The 11,476-nt window shown below is 44.5% G+C and overlaps 1 long non-coding RNA gene across 1 annotated transcript; it reads left to right on the top strand.

Annotated features, from left to right (window-relative positions):
- The first annotated feature begins 8,179 nt into the window (after window positions 1-8,179).
- LOC112848166 (uncharacterized) lies at window positions 8,180-11,055 on the top strand. Its single transcript, XR_003222124.1, has 3 exons — window positions 8,180-8,565; window positions 10,006-10,370; window positions 10,946-11,055. It is a non-coding gene; the product is annotated as an uncharacterized LOC112848166 (long non-coding RNA).
- The last annotated feature ends 421 nt before the right edge of the window (window positions 11,056-11,476 follow it).

The raw sequence follows: 11,476 nt of genomic DNA, 5'->3' as shown, positions 1-11,476 counted from the left end.
CCACCTGAGCTACAGCCAGCCCACTATATGCACTGGTCTGATTCACCAATTCTCAGCTCACTAGCCAAATGTGTGAGCTGCAGCTCTTTAATAACAATGGTTTTTGAATTCATGTTCAAATTTCTTTCACATTCCATTATTGTTATTTTCCCGTTTTAGAGGTTGCTGTGTATTTTGATCGCCTCCCCCTGTGTGCAGAGTGTTGTCTGTAACCCTGTGAGAGTAAAGTTGGAAATGAAGGAGAATTTTCCAGCTGTCCCAACATCCTGTGTGGATCCCAAACAAGGATGGCAGCAGTAATTAAACCACACGGCTGTTTGTTCGGAGGCGTGACAGGTTCACGGGCAGGAGGAGAAAGATGAAAAGAGGCCATTAGCTCTGACAACAGGACAAAAGAAAAACAGCAAGATGCCTCTGACTCGACACAAAGCTGCTGTCGCTGAGAGCTAAGAAACGTGAAGCAGTGTGGAGGATCAAAGAAGCAAGACTCAAACATCTCAGTGTGAACGCAGACGCAAACAGTTTGCCTACCTGATTAAACACAGGTGGAATTTAACATGTTTAACGTGCCGACTGTATGTGTCAGCGTTAGTTTAAACAACCACATACGTCAGCATTTCATTTACACTGAAACTGGCAACAAGTTCTTTACTCAAATTCCTGATTTCATAACATAATGACTTGAGAATAATTAAACATCAGCCCTACTTTCACTCTGATGCTGCATCAGCCACTCAGTTCAAGTTTACCAGGGAAACGTCTCCAAGTACCAGACCGCAGGAAGTGAATCTGCAACAGGCTTTCTTGGCATTAAGTGTTCAAGCAGAGAATTACAGGTCATCCATTTATGACACATCTGTGGTGTAACTTAGTTTAACGTATCATCTGCGTAGAAATGAAAACCTATTGAGTGTTGTCTGATAATATTGTTTTCATCATCATCATCATCATCATCAGATTGAGACTTTCTGTGTGTCAAACTGACATTTGGTGGATTTACAATTGAAATAGAATAAAATAGTTCTTTATTGTCACTGTACATGTACAAAAACATTAAAATTGGTGATCTAAAACAGAAAATAGGGCGATAAAACTATTTGTGTTTTTAGTTTCAGTTGTATGAGGATTGGTGATATTAGATTGTAACTGGATGAAGACAAAGTGCAGTAAAGTTTTAGACTTCCTTTGTTTTTTACTCTTTACATTGAAACTGTCAGTAAATTGTATAAAGGAGCTGCAGCACTGAGCTATAAACTGTCATTTAACTTAGAGGAGAAACTAATTAATGAACTTTCTGAGACAGTTTGTAAAAGCTAAAATCTGATATTTCATATTTCTGTGCAGGGCTGACACTCTCCATCAGCTTTGATAAAGCTCAGTTTACAGTTCATTAATTCTGTCCCTTACAGCTGTATATATATATGCAGGTGGTTTATCCTTCAGGCTCGGGTCCTCTACCAGAGGCCTGGGAGCTTGAGGGTCCTGCAGTATCTTAGCTGTTCCCAGGACTGCGCTCTTCTGGACAGAGATGTCCGATGTTGTTCCCGGGATCTGCTGGAGCCACTCGCCTAGCTTGGGAGTCACCGCACCTAGTGCTCCGATTACCACGGGGACCACCGTTACCTTCACCCTCCACATCCTCTCGAGCTCTTCTCTGAGCCCTTGGTATTTCTCCAGCTTCTCGTGTTCCTTCTTCCCGATGTTGCCGTCATTCAGAACCGCTACATCGATCACTACAGCCGTCTTCTCCTGTTTGTCTACCACCACTATGTCCGGTTGGTTAGCCACCACCATTTAGTCCGTCTGTCAGGATCTTAGCTCGGTCATTCTCCATCACCCTTGGGGGAGTCTCCCATTTTGACCTCGGGACTTCCAGGTTTTACTCGGCACAGATGTTCCTGTACACTATGCCGGCCACTTGGTTATGGCGTTCCATGTATGCCTTGCCTGCTAGCATCTTGCACCCTGCTGTTATGTGCTGGATTGTCTCTGGGGCATCTTTACACAGCCTGCACCTGGGGTCTTGCCTGGTGTGATAGACCCCAGCCTCTATGGATCTTGTGCTCAGAGCTTGTTCCTGTGCTGCCATGATAAAAGAGAGAGTGCATTATGAGGGAACGTTTTTGTCACAAAATCCTTTTATGGATCAAGTTTTGTTAAAACTTTCAAAAGTAACGCTGTTATGACTCAGCTGAAAGTTACCTCTGCTGATTAATGTCGGGACCTTCAGCTGCTGATTCTCTAAACGTTGCATCATTGAAGCACTCTGACTCACAGGACTTTAGTAAAACTGTTTAATTAAAGTAGGTTCAGCAGGTCTTTAATTACCTCAGCACACATGTGCAGGAAGAGGCTCCACACGAAGGAGGAGGTTAATGAGGAGCAGCCAATCGGAAGCTGCTGCTCTGTGCTATGAAAAGAATGACGGGCACTTCAAACGGTGGCTTCAGACTGACAGAGCGCACAGAAGCTTGGTTTCCATGCAGATTGCACGTTACAAAACAAAAGCCCCTCAGTCTTTCCTTTTACACTTTACAGGCTGTGTTTTATTGGATCCATTCCACTGAAGCTCTCAGAGGATAAGAAGCACTTCAGGAAATACTCCGACACTCATCCTTCTGGGAATGTTTCTCCGTGTTTCACTTAATCTCTCACAAAGAGCAGAAACAGAACTGCTGCTGAAGCTCACTGCCCTTCTCTGCAGTTGAGGAGATTTCCTGATTTATCCATGATGGTCTCTACTCCTTTATGTTTACAGTGTAAACAATGAATGCAGTCATCCATCCATCCAGTTCTGTTTATCCTCATCAGGGTCGTGGGGGCCTGGATTAACGGATCAGCTCCCACAGGGTCCCGATGATGGTGCACGCAGATATCCTGTACCTAAAGTTTTTCTGTTGCTTTGTATTTATTCTAAAATAACTTCAGTATAACTTTTGTCCTGCTCTCTAAATTTTCCTGTTGTTCATTTTTATTTACAGAGGACACATTTATGGCCTGCTGTGAGGCAATAGTGCTGACCACTGCAGCACCGTGCTGACCACTGCAGCGACGTGCTGACCACTGCAGCGACGTGCTGACCACTGCAGCGACGTGCTGACCACTGCAGCACCGTGCTGACCACTGCAGCGACGTGCTGACCACTGCAGCGACGTGCTGACCACTGCAGCACCGTGCTGACCACTGCAGCAACGTGCTGTCCGTTTAACTCCAGAAAAGAGTGAATTTCACACAGTTCAGTGGGCTGCAAACACTGGTGTTGATCTGAAACCAGCGTTGGTATCGATATTTGGATCGATCTGCCCACCACTACTTTACAAGTGGGTGTTTTTCCAGTCCTACGGTGAATCAGTCTGTCTGTCCATCACTTTGGTCCAACGTGCTATTGTTTACTGTAGGGACACTGGTATTAAGGAAGTGATCGTTTATGGAAACTCTTGGGAAACTGAAGTAACAAGGACTCTGCCATTAATACCACACAAACACATCAACATTCATTTAGAGCGAGTTACAGATGTGAGTGAGCTTTTGGAGGTAATGACTCAGACATTTGTGTATTTATTCGAACATTCTATTAAACATTAATTGATAAAAACTAAATTCTTTGTTCATTTAAAAAGTTTAAAATAGTGAAAACTTGGTGAGGAAAGTTTTTTGGACTTTGGATTTAAATGGCAACATATTTTCAGAAGCAGCGTCACTCAATAAACCAACAATCACATAAACAACCAGCTAAGCTAAGCTACGCTAAGCTAAGCTACGCTAAGCTAGGCTAGCCTTATATTTCTCCACAGACCAACAGATTCGTCTCGGATTCTAATCTCCGCTGAAAATGAGTCGTTATAAGTTCTGTTTCATTTGTGAGCATGTTTACACGACATTGTGATAATTTAACATTTCAGTTTTACTGTTACAAACATGTTTCATTTAATCTGACAAATATGATATGTGAAGTCCATGAAGCAGCTGACTGACTCCAGATGATAAGAGCAGTTATTTATCTTCCACCATATAATGAAGAGAATCAGCTTTTAGTTTCATGTCAGAATTTTTCATATCCTTTCTTCAGTGTATGAGGGTCCAGTATAGCCACTGCATCAGTCACTTTGCCTGCTGTCAGTAGCGTCGTCACACAGCCACTCCTAGCTGTGCTCTGATAAGAAGAGCTGAAGGCAGAAGCATAAGCGAGGACATTGCCGAGTGTTTTTTCCAGAAAGTCTCGTCTTTTCAAACTGTTAGATCGTCCCTGTCTGTGTAATCTGTGAATCTCTGAGCTGTAAAAACCTGACACGGTCGTATACTTATACATGTACGAGGAGACCAGCAAGCAAAAAAGCACCATAGAAATATTTTCCAACTCTCAGCAGCCAGTATGTGTCAGAGCACCAGTGTGACGGGGAGATGCAGAAGGCACAAAGCAGCTGTGATGTCACCACGTCCCTGATACTGACTCTCAGTCTTCTGGTGTAAGATCGGCGTCACCACTCACATCAAACCTCAGCATCAGCACCGGTGTGAGATCAGAAAAACAGGGAGCAGAGTATTTTTGGAAGGAGTAAATGGATTTTACTCTAAACGAGCACTCGAGGCACTTTTTACAACAAGCCTCATTCAGCCAGTCACACTCACACTGTATTCTGTCCTTAAGCACCTTATCTAACGTTCATGCACACTCTCACATCTCTCCTCATCCACATCTCTGAGCACTGAAACGATGATAAAGACGGACCTGCTCACACACTCACATCTGCTGCACCGTAACACCTCGCCTCAGGGTCACAAAGGATCGGTGTTTCTGGAGTAAAAGGAGTCATTTTCCAGTGATGGTTATTTTACCATGACGAGCACTGGGACCTCATGGTCAGATGCCCCCCTCCAGTTTGAATGCACCAAGAGAGTGATGGTGTCATGTGTGGCTGTGTGGCAGGATGCAGGACTCGTACTCAGACTGTGAAGTTAAAGCAGCAGCTTCACTGCTGGGAAAATCCTCCATGAAGTAAACTCACAAAAAAACAAACCAAAACCCTGAACATGAAACTGGAAACACAAGGATCCCAGAACAAGGAATGATAGAAACCAGACACACTGCACACAGGACAGGGACTACCAAAATAAAACAGGAAACACCAAAGAACATCCACAAAGACACAAACACACTGTGGAGACATGACACATGCTGAAAACGCTCGGCATCAGGCTTCATCACAGAACTTCATTAATCAATAACTGACTTCAGGTCCAATCTTTATATCGTCTGTTGTCATGTGACAGCACTAGCAGTCTTTTAGTGTGAGAAGAAGATCGTGTCTGTGCCTTGTGCACACTTTATAAAAATGTCACCTCGTGGCACACAGGGGCGTCTTTAATACTGGAAGAAGTCAAATGTACCTGTTGGGCGTGAACAGCTGCAGCCGCCATGTTACTGTCAGTCTGAATTATCTGCACTTCAGCTGAAAAATACAAAACGTCATAATTCAAAGACATAATGTCACTAATAATGTGGCGATCGCGGCTCAAGAGTTGGGAGTTCGCCTTGTAATCAGAAGGTTGCCGGTTCGAGCCCCGGCTCCGACAGTCTCGGTCGTTGTGTCCTTGGGCGACACACTTCACCCGTTGCCTACTGGTGGTGGTCAGAGGGCCCGGTGGCGCCAGGGTCCGGCAGTCTCGCCTCTGTCAGTGCGCCCCAGGGTGGCTGTGGCTACAATGTAGCTGCCATCACCAGTGTGTGAATGTGTGTGTGAATGAGTGAATGTGTAAAGCCCTTTGGGGTCCTTCGGGACTAAGTAAAGCGCTACACAAATACAGGCCATTTACTATGATGGGAAAAATCATCTCCTGAGTCACCTGGGCCGAGGAAAGCCATTAGTGTTGCTCCTCCTCACACTCAGCCTTATCTGACTCTGAACGAGCTGTTATCAGGTTATTTGGTTGGTTAAAGCTCAGATGTGATTGTCTGACTAGTTGTTGACCATCAGCAGGAGTTCAGGTGGTCTCTGAGTCCGATCCATACACAGGAAGTCACCTGACTCTTGATGGTGGCCAGGTCTGAGTATTTCCCTCTGAGTGACTTTCAGGTCATTTTCATGTTCACGTACTCGAGTTAACGAATGCGGTAAGAGAAGGCGAGGGCAGATATTTATCAGCTGATAGTTTTCATCTGTTGAAAATGTCAGAGAACATCAAAGTTCAAAGTTCAAAGAGTAAAATCATCCTTTTAACTAATTTAATGTCTGTTTCTATTTTAAAACTAATTATGTGGTAAATTCATGAAGCTCACTGCATGTTTGTAGCTCTTCCTACACACTGGAGTTTAATGCTGCTGATGGTGTTATGTGAAGCCATTTATAGTTTCTGTCCCAGCTGAACTACAGGATTGATGATCATGTTTGAAGGAGAAGATCAGAGTTGGAAAATATTCTGAAATCACAGAAAACTGTGGAAATTTGGGGATCCCAGCCTCTGCCTCTGAAGAGGAGATGGAGGCTTTCAGCTGTCAGGTGAACAGTGCGGCGTCAGCCGGCAGCTGCCGATGCTGGAACAGGATGAGAGCCGGGCTGAGTGACAGCTCAGTGTTCCTCATAGGAAACTCATTATCATACTCAGCTAAACGCCGCCGCCGCTGACACGCAGAGGCGGGAAACTGGCTGCGGGATTCCTCACTGATGGATTTTTCCTTCCAGATGCGCCAATGTCGTCATTAATTCATGCAAGCATTTGAATAATTAAATTAGGTGTAATACTAGTACAGTAGCAGCTGTGAACAGTAAAAATAGGCGATGAGAGCGTGAAGATGAGAATTTATACAAATTTTATGACACATATGTAATGCTGGTCATATTAAATATGACCGACTGCATGAAAGGCTTTGTTTCACAGTCAGGTCTACTTTCAGACATACTTGACGTGGTCATACTGTATGGTCAGCGATGAAGTCCACCCAACACACAGAGAAGGAGGAGGAGCTTCAGCTTAAAGGCGCCGTTATGCTCGCTGCGTCACTTCTGTCGTGGGTGTCGTGCACTGACTTTGACATCACATCACGTGTCACGTGACACGATCTTTACTGGGACCTTTAAGGTGCGGTCAGTAAAACCCCACCTCTGCCCGCTGAGGCGTGTTTTCTTACTCCTCCCAATTCAAGTTCAAAATCGTAGCTACGGTGGCCGTCGTAGGACAAACAACGCAGTGTTAGAGTGCAGGATTATTTTGAAATCTGAATCATGCAAAGCCACTCTGGTAGAGATCAACAATAAAACTATGAAGCTGGAAATAAGAGGAATGGTTTCCCTTCAACACATAAACAGGCAGAAACCACAAACCTGAGGATTTCCCAGTCTGTTACCTTCAGACGGTCCAACTTTTCAAAAGATTCAAAACGATTTGTAACGATGTGCTTTCTTGAGAGTCGTTGGGAGCTGGCGATTTCGCCCTGACACGCTGTGTTCTTCATGATTTCTCAGACTCTGGAGATGGAGAGTGAGAAGTTGCAGATAAACAGCACCCAGATTTATGCTTCAAGACCGAGACTCATCATCTTTCTACCATCTTGACACAGGACTTGAAGTTCTTCTGACTCTTATCTCTCCAACTTTCTCCACAAAATACGAGCAGAGCTGCTGGTTTCTGTTGGATTAGACACACATTTATACATCGCTGCACTCAGAGTCAAACCGATAACACCACTCTGAGTCCTCCGCTTGTCCACTAATCCATTTAGCTGCACACACTCTGCCAGATTAGCTCACACACAGATCTCAGCCTCCATCTCCAGCTCCGATCGATCGTTCCCGACAGCAGTGATTACACATCCTCCTGCTGACCGAGCTCAGTGTTCACACTCAGCGTCCAATCGGGGGTTTATGTGATGTCTATGCCAGAACGTAAAAGTTTAGGAATGAAGAACACTAATAAACAACATGAGCCCCATTAAAGAGAATGAGAGAGAGCACACCACCTCATGTTTCAATGAAGTTATTTTGGCCACGTTGTTATTTTCATGTCTCATCATGATCATGGAACTAGGACTTCTGGGACATTTGGGCTTAAATAAAATAAAATCTGAGAATTTCACTCACAAAAACTGGAGCTGGAGCAAAGCTGGAGCCTGTTAGTCCAATTAACTGCACAGGAGCCATGTCATTGGTCAGATCATTTCATTGAAAAGGCTCCAAAGCAGCGGTCCTGTCCTCTGGAACTGCTGCTGTCAGCATAGACATCACGATAAACTAAGGAAAAAAGCAGTTTGTCCATCAGGCTGTAAACGTGTTGTGTCTGACTCACTGCTGGAGCCTCTAGAGGACATTACAGGAACTGCAGGTTTGGGGATTTTTGTGTTAACTATCGTGGACCCGAGGAAGCCCCTCGATGCTTCAAGTACAGTTGCTTTTACTTTCGTAAGCCTTCGGCTGCCCAACCTACCTCTGAATCTCGGACGGAGACGTGGGTGGAAGACGGCTCGACTTTAGGAAAGTCTTCCTCTTCCTCCTCTGCTGCGGGGGTCTCGTCGCCGCTGGGAGGCATTAACATCTGACTCTGTGTGATTTCCCGGATGTGCTGCAGTGGAGAGTAAGCTCCATTTTCTTATTGACCCGGTGGATTCCCAGAACACCGGCGTCTCTGGGGGCAGATGCACCGAGGCCCTGCTCTCTGCCCGGCTTTGTTCAGGTGGTGAGAGGCAGCAGGTGCTTCATCCTGATAATGAGTAAAGCCACAGAGAGAGCGAGGCAGAGGAGCAGCAGGGATTTCCAGTTTTAAATGATGGTGAAGCAGAAAAAGAATCAGGCTGAAAGATCTATTGGTTTATTACACATTCAGGTTGTATATCATGTTTTTAAAAAGTAACTAAGTAACTAATTACTTTTGAAAATAAGTAATCAGTAAAGTAACTGAGAAGTAATCAGTAATTAGTTACTAATTACTTTTTTCAAGTACCTTGACGACCACTGGTCATATCCCATCTGTCCCACATGTTGTTACATCATAATGTCGAGTAACATGAAATCAATCAATATAAAAAGTTCTCTCGTTTATCCATTTGAATTATATTATATATAAATATTAACATTGAAATATATTTCGTATTTATTCCCATATGTACTAAAACTGAGATGTAAAATAAATCTGTTTGTATTTTTGTGTCAGGTTTGACATTTGATGTTAATATTGCTTCAGAAACACGTCTACAGAGTCCAGCCTTAAATTCTTTGGATCACTCATATCTTCAGTTTCATTGCTCTTTGGCACCAAAACAAATTTTAATAATATCACACGTCTTTGTTGCCTACAGCATCTACCTGGACCACCTGGTGCAGTGGGTCTGTATCAGCATGTCACAGGGATAAATCAGAAACACTGGTTTTATTGATTGTGCCTTTAACCTCCTCACAGACACATAAAAAGGTTCAACTGTAGTTAGGATCCTTCCTTCCTTCCTTCCTCCTGCGTATTTTCCCTCGGGGCAGGAACTACTTGGAAATGTGACTGAGGTGATTCAAACAAACCTGCGCACCACAGGTAAAACTGAATGTTTCCTGTTTGAAATTGAATTTAGGATCCTTTTAAAGTCCTTTTATTGGTTTTTAAATCTCTAAATGGTCTGACACCTGTTTATTTGTCTGACTTGTTGAAGCCCCACGTCCCCACTCGTTCCCTTCGGTCAGCTGAGCAGTTGCTGCTTTCGGTCCCAAAGTCACGGCTGAAACTTAGAGGAGACCGAGCGTTCTCTGTTGCAGCGCCGATGCTTTGGAATAGCCTTCCTCTCCATAATAGACAGGCTACATCAGTGCCAGTTTTTAAGTCCTTATTAAAAACCTATTTTTATTCCCTGGCTTTTAACTCTGTGGGTAACTGACATTTTTATTAATTTTATTGCTATGTCTGGTTTCTGCTATTTTATTACTATATTTATATTAGTATTGTACAGCACTTTGGTCTACCAGGTGTGTTTTTAAAGTGCTATATAAATAAATGATGATGATGATGATGATGATGATGCTTTGGATTTAGGACGAGGCCTCGGCGCCCGGAGCTGCTCCATCAGGGTTTGAAGTCCCTGCACCACCTGCCATCGCTCGGGCTCCCCTCCCACGACGCACGGACAAATGAAAGCCCAGTAGCTCTCATTACTGCAGAAACATCAGCGCTCGTCCTCGCTCCCAGGTCATCGAATAGCTCGTTCTGTCAGAGCCGCCGGTGCCTGAGATCAGCACGAGGCTTCCTTTAGCCGAGGTGCCGTGACCCACAGACCACAGCTGAGAGCAAACTGCTGTTTGAAAGAGACCAAGATTTAATAAGAGCGCTGCTCACCTTCATCAAGAAAGATCCCTCCACACCGGGCGTGACCTGAGGTCGTCCATCCAGACCGATATCAGGTATTTATTTGATTTGTATTTGTGCAGCTCTGATGTCCGAGGGCTCCCTTTATCCTTGCAGAACTTCCTGGATCCAGATCGACTGGATTAATCCAGCTAATAAAGCTCCTTCACACGGCCGCCAGCGAGGCCGACTTCCTTTTATCCTGTTTGGTCACTTAGCTTTGGTGAGCTTTACTTCCTGTTAGGCTGAGTTTGGGATAAAAACATGTTGGCAGACTCCTTTGACTCAGTACTTATTTTACATGCAGTCGCCTCATTATGTGAAAATTGAGCCTTGTTTAATATGAGCGTGGACCCCTGTACCAGCAAACATGCGAGCGACGTGTTGGCTGTATCGGTGTGACTGACGCTGACTCAGCGTTTTTACCGAGCGTAGCTTTGGTTTGAGTTTTTCAGCACACTGATGGAGCTGCCATCATTTAAAGGTGATCGATGGATAACTGTGTTCAGTGTCTTCAGTCTTAATGGGTTCATAACAACACCGTCTACAGGCGGTTAACTTGTTACTGTACAGCTGCTGGAAACAGCTGTTAGAGCTGGAGCAGATGTTCACAGATGTTCGCTGTTTTCAGTTGGCAGATTTTATGCTTCAAGTTGGAGGAGAAGCAGAGTCGGGTCGTGGAGGCAGCAGTCTGTCCTCAGGGTCCCAAAGTGTTTCCAGGACAAATCATCTCCAATGAGCTCTGTGTCCACGCTGGGAACTCCTCCCAGTTAACCACGGCGGTCAGGTACAGTACCTGTATCTCTGTGGATGTGGATCCACTCACCCTCCATCATCATTTTCCACTTGCGAATAAGAGATGTTTGACCCCTATGACCTCAGACTTCGAGGAAGATCATGAAGAGGATGCCTGGAATAGCTGCTTAGTTTAGCATTAGCCTCACGCACTCACAGCTGGGTTCACATGGAGGGCAAAATGCTCCTTTTTCCAACACTTGTTGGGGTCTAACATCTCTCTTCTTCTAAATAAGGAGAAAATATGACTTCAGTATGAATCTAAACATGTAACTTGTGACCTGGAAATGAAAACTTTGGTTGTTGGTGTTGTTCAGAGAGGAGGGAGTGCTTTCAGGCGTGCATTACATCCTGCTGTTACGACACA

This window comes from Oreochromis niloticus, linkage group LG11 (genome assembly GCF_001858045.2).
Source record: "Oreochromis niloticus isolate F11D_XX linkage group LG11, O_niloticus_UMD_NMBU, whole genome shotgun sequence".
Classification (NCBI taxonomy): domain Eukaryota; kingdom Metazoa; phylum Chordata; class Actinopteri; order Cichliformes; family Cichlidae; genus Oreochromis; species Oreochromis niloticus.
Note: the sequence above shows the minus strand (reverse complement) of the source record. Positions and strands in the feature narration are given on the sequence as shown.